The 12,901-nt window shown below is 41.7% G+C and overlaps 1 protein-coding gene across 3 annotated transcripts in view; it reads left to right on the top strand.

The window, feature by feature from the left end:
• The window catches only part of PRICKLE1 (prickle planar cell polarity protein 1), a 108,550-nt gene that overhangs the window by 27,859 nt on the left and 67,790 nt on the right, over positions 1-12,901 (top strand). Inside the window, exon 1 of one of the 3 annotated variants that reach the window (XM_073882110.1) lies at positions 6,859-7,015. The exons of the other annotated variants lie outside the window; for them this stretch is intronic. The gene's annotated coding sequence lies outside the window, so the exon portion shown is untranslated. Of the gene's footprint in view, positions 1-6,858; positions 7,016-12,901 lie in introns of those variants that run through there. 3 annotated transcript variants of the gene reach the window in all.

A 12,901-nucleotide genomic window follows, 5' to 3' on the forward strand; every position in this document is an offset into this window, starting at 1 on the left:
CCGGTTGCCTGTAGCTAAGGAAAGAGAGACCAGGATGTTTCCCTTTACGTGAAAAGTCTTAAGTAGGTTTTATTTTGGTACATTTTAATTAGGAAGGTGTGTTTAAGCATCTTGATATCAAAATAACTTTTCTGAATATAAGATCTCTGACAGCAGACGTCTGGCTGGCTCAGCTGGTGGAGGGTGTGGCTCTTGATTTCGGGGTTGTGAGTTTGAGCCCCACCTTGGGTGTAGAGATTACATAAAAAAAAAAAATCTCAAAAAAGAAAAAAAAGATCTCTGACAGCTCCAATGGACTATGTAGATTAAGGTTGCTTTCTAGAAGCCACTAGATAACAGTCTGAAATGATAGGATGGTAGTAATGACAAGGAAGAAAAAAATGATTTCTTTGTAGGAGTTTCAGTGCTTGTCTGGCACTTCCCAGAGACCTGAACTCATTGTCCTTTGATTTTTTTTTTTTTTTTGAGGTGGTTGGCGGGGGAGGTAGAAATGCTCCTTTTCCAAACTCCTTAATGCTCCCAACTTCTTAATTTTGTACAGAAATTTACCCTCTTCGATTGCAGCGTAAAAGCTAGGACTTCTTACAGATGGGAAATGTATACAACCAGTCATGCAGTTGAGAACACCTGGTTAAATGTCAGATTAAAAAAAAAAATTCCTGCCTGTTTGCTATCTCTTTCACTAAGAAAATTAACTAATTCAATATACTTGCACTTCCAACGCTGAGCTCTGCCTCCTCCACGTAGCTTCTCTCGGCTGCAGTTTATACCATATCGACTATATATATATATCAGCTCTGGCTCTTGCATGGGAAAATGAGGTTCTTTAAAAGAAGATAAGGTCCTAAAAACCAAGAAATAGCACTTTATTACTTTCTGTAAGACGACTTTTAAAACAGAGTGTTTCTTTGTAGCTTAGTGACCCAAAGGCAACAGTGGTGCTTGTCCCCGCAAGTTTGTGATCCAGCGCCCACTCCTGGCTGGCATCTGCTGGCCCCGGGTAGAGCCGGCTGGGGGACCCAGACAAGCAGCGTCCTGTTGGAGACCTTCCCTGCATTTTCCACAACAGCATCGGAATTTTCCTAAGGCAGTTTCACATCTGGAATTTTAAAGAAAGTTTGCCCTTCAATAAAATGGCAGTAAATCTTAGGAAACATTGTGCTTTTTTGTTTTAATTAACCTGGCATTTCTCTTACTAAACTATTAACAAATTATTGGCTGTTCCCTCCCTTTTTCACCCTTCATGGTAATAATGAACAAAGAAGAATTATGAAATGCTCTTTTGTGTGTTACTTTTGAATGAAGGTGGTATTCTTATTCCGCAGGGTATCTCTTACATTTCTTACATAAGAATATGTATATACTAATCTAAGGCATAAATATTACATTTTATTTATGCGAAAATACAATTATTTTATTTTGAAAATGTGGAGTTTGTAAGATTAAACAATATTGAAACACATTTCTGCTGAGTGGCTTGTGTGTGACCTGCCTTTATCCAGTTTTTAGAGACGCTGTCGTATTTGAAAACCTGATTGGGAGGCTGTCATCACTACAATATGCCAATTACTAAGCATGTGAACTATCTCTCTAAAAGCCAATTTTAAAGAATTCAGCCTGCTTTTAGAATAGCCTAATCAAATTCTGAAAGCGACAGTTTCTTATTTTAAAATGTCAAAGCTGTTCACTTTTTGATTGAAGAAATTCAGTTGGGATGATTTTGGAATGAGTATCTTCGTGTGTGTTTGAGGAACCTTTTTTATATAGAGAGAGAAAAACTTTGCATGGTTACATAAAACAGTCATGAAACCTAGAATTTTGATTTGCCAATTTTGTAAAAACAAGATGCCTCCCACAGAAACCTCAGAATTGTAATAACTCAAGTGTTCTACGAATTGTGCATGACAGATAACATCAGGATAGATCCAGTCCTCCCAATGCCTAAAGCAACTTTTAAACAAACATGGGCATCTTTAAAAATAGAGCTTTTGCAGAAAGGAAGAGAGGATTGTGTGTGAACGGGTGCTATAAAATCTGGAGTTGTATAGATTATTGATTTGCCCCCCAATTTTGAGGGAAGCATCTGGGGGGGGTAGTTGCAAACTAGAGCTCATCCCCTGCTTTAGTGTACAGAGATCTGAACTACTTGAACTTGCAAGTTATTTAGAATTTGAAATGCATTTTCCCAATGTGACGAGGTCCAGTTCGCTTGTTTCCTTCATTTGTCCCTTCCTTCATCCATCAGCTTATGGGTTGTTCCTCTTTCCAGGCACTGTTCCCAGGCCAGTCCACAAAAGGTTAAGTAGAATGCATATGTTTGGAATAAACATTTTATTTAAAAAGCATCTAACCATTGTCTTAAAGGCTTAATTCAGTGCAGGTAAGACAAGGTTTTTGGTCCCTAGGCCTAGAAATTAATAGCCTGTTTAGGTGTGTGTCCTACACCGAGTGTAAACTCTTTGAAGGAGGGCAGTATTTCTTTCTAGCCTGGCTACCTGGCACATTGCAGATGCTTAGAAATATTTGTTAAATATTTGAATCCTTCTTTGAAGCCCATACTGTGGTCTTGTACAGTAGAAAATTAAGAAGTCAGGTTTCACTGTAGAGACTTCTTGACTAATTATAGAACTCATTTGTTCAGTCATTTTTAAAAATTTTTTTCAAAGATTTCATCTCTTCATTTGAGAGAGAGAACAGGGGGAGTGGGAGAGGGAGAAGCAGACTCCCCGCCGAACAGAGAGCCCAAAGCAGGGCCCGATCCCAGGACCCTGAGATCATGACCTGAGCGAAGGCAGACCCTCAACCAAATGAGCCACTCAGCCACCCCTCCTTTGTTCAGTCATTTGATAAAGATGGCTTGAGGCCCTACTTTGTGCTAGACCCTGTCTCTGAATAAGGGTCAGGATGCGAGAGCACAGACCTGGCCCCAGACTGCGTGTTTGAAGCCTGGCTGCCGCACTTGCTAGCTGGATAATCTCAAGCGGTTCACTTGATCTCTTCCGCAAAGTGGGGGCAATAGTAGTCGTTCATAGTAGTCGTTCCCTTCAAGGGTGGTTGTAAGGATTAAAGGAATTACTTTCTAGATGATGCTCAGGCCCTGTATAGGTTTTAGTTATCACTGTTGTTGTGGCTGTGGTGGTGATGGCCGTTAGGAAGAACAAAGACAGGTGTGTGGGGGGGATGCAGCTGGACAGAGAGGACCCCGTCGTCTCCCATCTGGGGGCTTCTTCCTCTGACGGGGAAGCCAATGAAACCTTTTAAGCTGGGGGAGGGTGGAGATGAAGTCATTGGCTTTTTGCCTGTGCCAAGGCCAGAGAACTTCACTTAGGGACTTGAAGAAGCACTTGCCCAGGGCACCCTTGTAAGTGACCACTCGAGCATAATCAATAGGACTTTATGTCTGAATCCCAGAAAAGAATATTGATTGTATTCAGGAACTGAGTGGGGTGGTAAATGTTTGCTTACTTTCAAAGTGGAATTAAGAGATACATAATATCTCAGACTTACTTTCAGGCTATTTGAAAAGAAACTCAAACTTGATGATTAAATACTGAAAGGTGTCATTCTTTTTACTCCCTAGGCCCCTTGGAATAATGGAAGGCTTATATGCACTGGGAATAGGGGTAAGGCTATTGCTAATTAGGAGTAACCAAGTAGAATTTGAAGAAGATGCTATATGGAAGTAATAAATAACATAATAGTAAATCATTCTAGAATGATTTTATAGGGACAGTTTTAGAGAACTATTCTTAAAAGTAAATTTCATTTCTTACTGTAAAATATTTGGAATGTGTTATAACTTACAAATATTCATTTGTTATATTTCACAATTATGTGTTAAACCATAAAAAACCATAATGAGAAAAATTTCAACCCTTAGCTCTTATGTCATTTGAAACTTGACAAAACATTGGAAATAGTTATTTTTGTGCATCCTTACTTAAAAAATTTGTTGTGTAAATGTAGTACTCAGGTAGATATATGTTGTGAAAGATATTAAATTTTAGAGGTAGGAATAAGAAAAGCAAAGAAAAGAAACGTTGCTAAACTGATTTTATACTCTCACCTAAAGATTTTTGGTTTCCACATTTTTAAACACAATAATACTATTTAAATCCAAAGGGAAAAAAAAGTATTTGGGCTAAGTTTATTCTATTTTCCTCTATATTCTCCTGGAATTTGTATGTTCTACAAGAGTTTGGAGGTTTTTTTTTTTAAGCCACCCACAAAAGTGGTACTTTTAAATGGACCATCCCATCTAAGTGTCTGAATCACACTACCTAGTAAGGTACTCTGAGTTACTTAAAAAAAAAAAAAAAAGTTCTAGGTCCATTCTGTTTTCTTCAAACTAGAGGAATTTTCATATTAATACCCATTATTGCCAAGTGCCTTAGGGAAAGAGTTGCTGAAGGGAACTTGAACCTAGGTTTTAGGGGGAAAGTCTATGTTTTAAAACCTCTATTGTGAAGTTGGATTTGTCGGCATTAATAATTGATTCCTTTTATTCTCTTGGCTTTGGCTAAACATCTTGTTTAAACTTGAAATTTCCTCTTTTTTTAAGATTTACTTATTTAATTTGCGTGGGGGGGGCAGAGGGGCAGAGGGAGAAGGAGAGGAAGGCAGAGAAGCAGACACCCTGCTGAGCACAGTGTCCAGAATCCACTGGGGGGTGGTGAGGGGGGCTTGATCTTATGACCCTGAGATCATGACCTGAGCCGAAATCAAGAGTCGGGCACCTTTTTTTTTTTTTTTTAAGATTTTATTTATTTTTTGGGTGAAAGAGTGAGCTAGTGAGCAGGAGTGGGGGGGGCAGAGGGAAAAGCAGACTCCCCACCGAGCAGGGAGCCCAATGCTGGGCTCGATCCCAGGACCCTGGGATCATGACCCGAGCTGAAGGCAGATGTCCAACCGACTGAGCCACCCAGGCACCCAAGAGTTGGGCACCTTAACTAACAGCCACCCAGGCGCCCCAGAATTTTCCTCCTTTTAATAGGAATGTGCCTGACCTCATGTGATGCTTGCACTGTTGTATAGGCTGCTGATTCCTCCATGGAATAACGTGTGCACTGTTAAGGAGTCTAAAGGGACATATAGAGGTCATCTCTCACCTTTGGAACACATCAGCGTCCTATTCCAGATTCCTTTTTAAAAGATAATTAGGGAAATATGTTTCCATTATTTTCTTAGAAATAGTGTCTTTCTCTAAGAACAATTTCGGTCAATTTTTATAGTGTTCCACATAATTCTAAGAGTTTCCATTTAAAGATTATCAGTTATTTTACCTTTTTACTCATTTGTATTTTCTAATTTCTTTACAATAAGAATGATAGGTACTATGTAATGAGGACTTAATACCTGCAAGGCTTATGTGCATTCTCTCTCTCATTTTTTTTGAAGATTTTACTTATTTATTTGACACAGAGAGAGAGAGAATGCACACAAGCAGGGGGAGTGGCAGGCAGAGGGAGAAGCAGGCTCCTGGCTCAGAGAGCCCTTTGTGGGACTCGATCCCAGGACCCTGGGATCATGACCTGAGCTGAAGGCAGCTGCTTAACCGACTGAGCTACCTAGGCACCCTGCATTATCTCGTTTAATGTTCATGATAATAAGCAAAATGAATTCAGTTCTAAGACCCTTTATAGCATCAGCCTACTTTTAGTGCTTACCACAACTCAATGGGGATTTTTATTATCCCCATTTTTCAAAGGAGGAAACTGAGGCAGACATTCCGTGACTTGCCGGCTGGTCACTCAGGGTAAGTGGCAGAACCAGGCTTGAACCCCGGCAGTCCAGCTGTCTACCCCACTCTCTTAACGGCTGTGCTGTGGCACATTTCACTCCATCACGTCCGGGTTGCCTGATAACTGCTTGTAGTTTATAGATGGCGGAACTGGAGCTCAAAGAGGTTAACCAGCTGGCCCACGATGACAGAGCTGGGGAGACACCCAGATCCCTCTGATTCTAGAGCCCAGATACCTTGCAACAATGTGTTACAATGGACTGGTTTGGAAAAAGAAAAAAAGAAATTGGGGGCTGGCAGACAAATATTCACATTCTGACCCCACTGTTTGCCATAAAATCGTTGTGTTTACTCGGCTTTAGAACGGGGTCTTTATGGACATTCCTGAGAAATTCGCTGCTGGCTGCAACCGCTGGGGGCTGCCTGAGCCCAGCTCTTTTCACCTCCTCCACTCCTTTTCCAAAGAGGAGGAAGGATGCCTCCTCCCCGGCACTGATGCCCCTGGCGCTGGTGGTACCTTGGGAATCTTACTGATTTCTGTGACTTTCCCGCTTGTCCCTGCAACGGGGTTGGCCATATTGTAACTCACATTTGTGGGGCTAAGGGAGATTTCAACTGGTATCTCTCATACTTGACAAAACTCATCTTTTTCACCCGCACACCATTCTGTAGGTTAAGGACCATCATAAGGGCTAGTTAAACATTACGGAACCAGAGTGGGAGTTTTTGGTGGGCTGGCGTGGTATGGGTCAGCTGCTTCGTACCAAATGGTTTTAAAAATTGAAAATCTTGCATTGCGTTGGTTAAAAACCGTGTGGTCTCTGCCCGTGAAATTAACCGAGCTCTAGCGTTGGACCCATCCAAAGGCAGAGGGTCTACTGCCTGCTTTTCCGAAGGGAGGATGTCCAAATAAACATCTCCTCCTCCCTTGGACCACACACAGAGAGGAGAAAGCGACTGGAGCTGTTGGCCCCTATGTGTGTGTTTCTCTTTGCTCTGCCCTCCTCCTCCTGTATTTATTTGCTACCGGACATTAGTGGCGCCCTTATTCCTCACAGGTGGATCAATATTTACAGCCACTGAGGGGAGACGTTGGTTCTTCTCTTCCCGTTCTGTAGGCTGCTGTTTTTCTGGGGCTCTTCACAGCTGCTAGCAGAGCTGCTGTTAGAATGACCAGGAGCTTTGAGAGATGGCCAGTTCAAAGGAATTCTGTTTGGAGCGCTCACAGCCGTCTTCCTGTTTGCTAGGAAAGGAAAATAACTCGGCTACACACAGGTAGGAGACCCAGAAGGCGGATATGTGGTTTACGGTAGACGTTTATTTCCCCATCTTTATTTTTTCTCATGATCGCCTCGACATTCTGATGTGTGATCACCACTATCTGTACAATTATAGTTATTTAATCTCTGTAAGTTTAAAATTGAAGGTTGCATAGGTGCATATTAACAAGGGTGGTGCTGATAAATAAGAAATAGGGGCAGCTGATCACAACAGCGTTTTTAAATTAATGAATGCGATTGGCTTTAATTATAAAAAAAATACATATGTCTAGCAGGCTTCCTCAATAAGCCTCTTTTATGCTGACTGTGGCACATTTTTCCTCAAATAATTGCAGAGCTCAGCTTTATCATTAAGCAGATGGTTTCTATTAATTCCCAAGGAAAGTAAATGATTGCAATTTACCAAATACTCAAAACTTGAAGATTTTGGAGTTCAGTCCTACAACTTCAGGCATGAATCTGTGTGTCATCCTTTTTTCAGGGAATGCAGAGGAGAGGAGCCCTTCTAACAACTTCATAACATCCCCCAGTTTAAATAGGGGCTTTGAAAGTCATTTTGAGAGTCCTCAATGCTGAATTAGAGCTAAATCCCTGTTTCCTGGCTGGTTCTAAATTTCTGTAGTGTTTTTGGTCTCTATTTTTGTTGTTTTGTTAGCGGAGAAGGGGTTGAAAATGTTCTAGATAAATTTGAGTGCCAGCTGAAAAGAGTCCAAAAACTGTAAATTCAGGTAGTACCACAGAGGTTATTTCTTTTAAACAAATGCTACGTTGATGTTTTGCCCTATCGGACAACACGTGTGAGATCATTTCATTGGCAGTTTCAAAGAGAAGATAAACTGGTGGAGAATATCTCCATGCAAGTCCACCCTCTCCCCCTGCCCCTAGTTTAGTTTATAAACTAAAATAAATTAGTTTATTTAATATAAACTAATGTTTGCAGGGGATTTCTTCAAACTTGTTGATTTTAACCAAATAATATTGATTCCTCTCTTCATTTTATTTTTTTTAAGATTTTATTTTATTTATTTGACAGAGAGAGACAGTGAGAGAGGGAACACAAGCAGGGGGAGTGGGAGAGAGAGAAGCAGGCTTCCCGCTGAGTAGGGAGCCCGATGCGGGGCTCGATCCCAGGACCCTGGGATCATGACCCGAGCTGAAGGCAGACGCTTAACAACTGAGCCACCCAGGCGCCCCTCATTTGCTTAACGAATTCTGGCTTGGGTGGGCTACCCTGTGCGAGGGGCTAGGGCTGGAAGGAGAAAGGATTGTGTCCCTGATTTCAAGGGCTTATGAAGCAGGTGAACCAAGGCAGTTCTATCAGATACCCAGACGGGCAGCACCTCAGTACATGGGCAGGTGTCAAGAAAGAATCAGAACAGAAATAGCACTGCCAAGCTAAGACCAGAAGGATGAATAGAAGCTTTCCAAGCTGTAGGCACGGTGGTGAGGGAAGTGGGTGTCAGAGAGGCCCCGAGGCGGGGTAGGTTCAGGGACCTCTCAGGTAATTAGACTTTGCCAGAATGCAAATTTTAAGGGAAGAGTGTTGGAAGCTCAGGTCAGACTGGTCGGCTAAGGCCAGGTAATGATGCCCTTTATGTCTTGCTAAGAGGAGTTAAGATTTTAATCCTATAGGTGATACTCTTTGAGGCAGCAGTCCAAAGAGAAGCTAGATTAGAGGAGGTGAGACGAGACTGGAGAAAGGAGTGAGCTGTCTCTTGCCAAACCTAGGGAAGAGAGAGCAAGGAGTCTGTGGTGACTTTTAGGTGTCCGGTTTAGACAGCTGTTGGACAAGGCATGTGCACTCTGGGAGAAAGGGACTGTGGGAGGAGAAAGCAGAGGCTGCCTTTGAGTCATGGAGAGTTGATGGTCAGTATGCAGGGGTGGGGGTGGAGGGTGAGGGGGGTACGCGGTCCCGGAGCGTAAAGGAGATCTGTGGCTTTGAGCCCTGGTAGGCCCTAACCTGGGAGCTCTGAGCGTGGCTCATGGAAGTGTAGCGAGACAGGCTTAACGGCGATGGGTATTTTAACCCTGGGCTCTTTGAACTGTTTGTTTTGTATTCACACAAACCCCTTCGGTGTGGATTCGGCTAGAGCTTGTGGGGCATGTACTCTTGCCCCCCCCCAAAGTTCAGCAGTGCACTTGGCGCCGCCCCGCGTGCCTGGGAACACCCAGAAATCAGGGCCGCTGGCAGGGGCCCGAGCCATTCATTTATAATGAATGAATCACCATAAATGAATGGTGCTCCTCGGATTTCTAACCTAGCTTCCTACGGGGCAGGCGGACGTTCTCTCTCCCTTCTTCTCATACCAAATCACAGAACCTTCTTAGATGCAGCTTGGCAGCCTTATCATTAGTTCAAACTGGAAATGGAGTTGGGACAGGACAGCACATTCTGTCTGAAATAACGACCTTCGTCTTCCTCGCCTCCTCTGCAAATACCGGCCTGTAGGGCCCAGTTCGGATCCCACCCCCTCCGTCTTTGACCACTGGCCCTGAAATTGGGCGTGCCTTGGCTCCTTGGAACTCAGTATTTGGCACCCCTTATTTGCCACTTAACTTACGCTGCCTTGTGTACTAGGTTATTCTGGTGAGCATGGATACCTTATACTTTTTCTGGATTGAACTCTTCCTCATGGATTTAGCCTGTATTCTTCTCTTTGGGTCCTCTCCTCTTTTATTGTATGGTTATGCTTAGGAAGAACATAATAAATATTTTTGTGTGAAGATATTAGGGGATCTTAAAGATAATAGGATGCATTTTTTCCTACTACACAGACCGTGAGTGTTTTAACATTGATTTTCCTCTCTTACAAATTAAAATTTTCAGTTATAAACATAGCTGCCTTTATTAGAGACATAGTATTATTAATCTGAGAACCTTGGAAGTAGGTTTATCCAGTGTCCAGCTTTTCATCTGAATTGGCCTAAGAATAATAGCTGATGTTACTTGAGCATCACATACGTTAGCCCATCCAGTCTTTAAAAATAACATCATGAATTGGGTGCATTATTTTCTCCATTTTACAGATGGGGAATATGAGCCTTAAGGTAAGGAACCTGCCCAGAGACAAACAGCTGTGAAGCAAGCGGCAGAGCTGGGGCATGTGTCCAGCTGGGGTCAGCTCCCAACATCAAAGCCTGGGGTTCTATCCATTGCAATATGCTCAGGCTCTTGTGCATCCATTGCATTACATAATCTGCCCAAGGACCTTCTGGAAACCTGTTGCTAGCCTTATTTACAGATGATTAAATCTATCTGGCTCCCAAGCCTTTGCTTTGTCAACTGTACACCATTTCCTCTTATTAGCATTTGCTGGGAAGATGCCTCGGGTGCGGGTTTGAGGTAGCTCATCTCTAAGAACCTTCCCATTCTAAGATTCTGTGTAATAAAAGCTAGATACGGGGCACCTGGGTGGCTCAGTCATTAAGCATCTGTCTTCCGCTTGGGTCATGATCCCAGAGTCCTGGGATCAAGCCCCGCGTTGGGCTCCCTGCTCAGCGGGAAGCCTGCTTCTCCCTCTCCCACTCCCCCTGCTTGTGTTCCCTCTCTCGCTGTGTCTCTCTCTGTCAAATAAATAAATAAAATCTAAAAAACAATAATAATAAAAGCTAGATATATCCAGGAAATACCATGACAAAGAATGAAATTATTCCAGCTACAGAAAGTAACCTGCTCTAGATTGCTTTTATTAGTGAGAATGCATGAATACTTAGAACCTACAGCTAATTATAAGGAACAAAAACAAAAATGTCGGTTTTATTTTGTCGGACTATTAACACGTAATCGAAATGGCTCACTTGAATTTCTTTCTTTTCCCTTCTTGCAAAAGAGTTGAAATGCAATGGAAGTGTAGGGCCCGAAGACAGACAACAACCAACCAAAGAAATAGAGTTCTTGGAAAATTCATTAAACAACATAATTTAGCCAGTAAATTTAAGAATTTTATTGCCTTGCTAGAAAACTCGTTGCTCACTGAAGTTGGCTTCAGAAATTCTTGAGTACTAAGCAGACGATTCACTACTTGGAAGGGCCCCAAGTGAAGAAGAATATGTAGTTCTTCCATTAATTTTTGCCTCAGATATTCCCGAAAGCTGGATAGTACAGTGTCCACAGTAAGTCAGGTGAAAAATTCCTTCCATGGCATGAATCTGTTTTTATTTAACTTGTGTTAATGTCCACTACTCCTATTTTGTCTCTGTGTAACATAGTTTTGTCTGTGATTGATTACCAGTACATTTCAAATTTATGTATACTGTAATTTAATTAATCTTACCCTTAAGCAGTGTATTTTGAGACATATTAATGAGGTGGGAGTCTTTTCAGATTTTTCATAATTCATACATCCTTTTTTTGGGGTGGGGGGGGCTTAGCATCAAACTTCGAAATTCTGCAAGGCAAAAGGCTGAGTTCTGAGCCTACAGGACTCCAAGGAAGATCTCCCATATATTTTCAGGCCCTGCTTGCTTATTAATGTTTAGAAAAGATTACTTTCTTAAACCTAAATTCTTCTTTCCTCTACTGCTGATTAAGAATATACTTGAAAAATATTTTTTGGCTGTAGAAATTTTTTACTGAGTCATTCAAATTAGTTTCATGACAGTCCTTTAAAAAATATTTTAATATGTTGAATTTTAACGTTTTCCAAGAACAATTTAGTATATGTGACTTTGGGAGATGATGTATTTCTCCAGCCTTCTGCTCAGTGCGTACTTGCTATGAGAAACTGCAGAATGAATCCTGGCTTTGTGCTTTGTGCTTTGGGTCTCTGTGTCATTCATCCAGTGACACTCAACGAATATCTTTAAAGCCTCCTAATTGTGCTAGTTGCTGTGAGAATTCAGTGTGGTAGCCCTAGGAATTTATACCTATTTCTCCTCCAAAGCAAGACACGGGAAAAACAGCTCATCTTCATCTATTATAATGGGAAGTCAGAGATAATGACTAAAAATGTTAAATTATTTAGACATATGGAGGTAAGTATCAGAAGGAATATCTACAAAGGTTAAACGTGGTTGACTCCAGGGGCACCTGGGTGGCTCAGTGGGTTAAGCGTCTGCCTTTAGCTCAGGTCATGATCTCAGGGTCCTGGAATTGAGCCCCATGTCAGGCTCCCTGCTCAGCGGGGAACCTGCTTCTCCCCTCCCCATGCTCTCTCTCTCACACACACTCTCTCTCTCTCTCAAATAGAGAAATAAAATATTTAAAAGAAAAAGTGGTTGACTCTGGTGACCAAACCACTACTGTTTCTGTTTTAAGCCTTTTAGCACTGTTTTATTCTTAAAAACAATTGCATATATATTACTTTTTTAAAAATAAAAAAAAAAATGTTAACACGTAACTAATTTTACCAGATGGTTAGCATTGTTCTTCCGAGTTCTGGGTAGAGATTGAATCCCATCCTTATCCTGATGCAATCCCCTATCCAGCAAAGGGCCTGCGCCATCTTACTTGGAGAGTAGAGTAACTCCATCTTTACCTGGAGTTGGGCCCATGAATGTAACCCTGGGGGACAAGAGTGGGGAGATTTTGCCTCACTGGATTCACAGCCCAAATAATGAACGTTGCAGAAGGATTGTAGTTGGTAGACTACAAATACTGCATAAAAAATAACTTGAAAATAGAAAAGATATTGAGGAATAGGGTATTGACACAATACCAAAAAATTACATCTACTAAGCATTAGTAAAGGAAAAAAAAAAAAAACCTTATAGTGGAGAAATCTGGTGCTCACCAATTTAACCAAGTGATTTCTCCTAAATTCAGTGGTAATGGGACAGTCTGATACGTTCTTTGGTGTGAAGCAAGATGAAGTGTACAACATCACCACTGAGATCTTTTTTCCAAGAATTTCTTAACCTGATGCAATCAACAGGAAATAGA

This window comes from Callorhinus ursinus, unplaced genomic scaffold (assembly GCF_003265705.2).
Source record: "Callorhinus ursinus isolate GAN/ISIS: 27379988/994484 unplaced genomic scaffold, GSC_fseal_2.0 scaffold44, whole genome shotgun sequence".
NCBI lineage: Eukaryota > Metazoa > Chordata > Mammalia > Carnivora > Otariidae > Callorhinus > Callorhinus ursinus.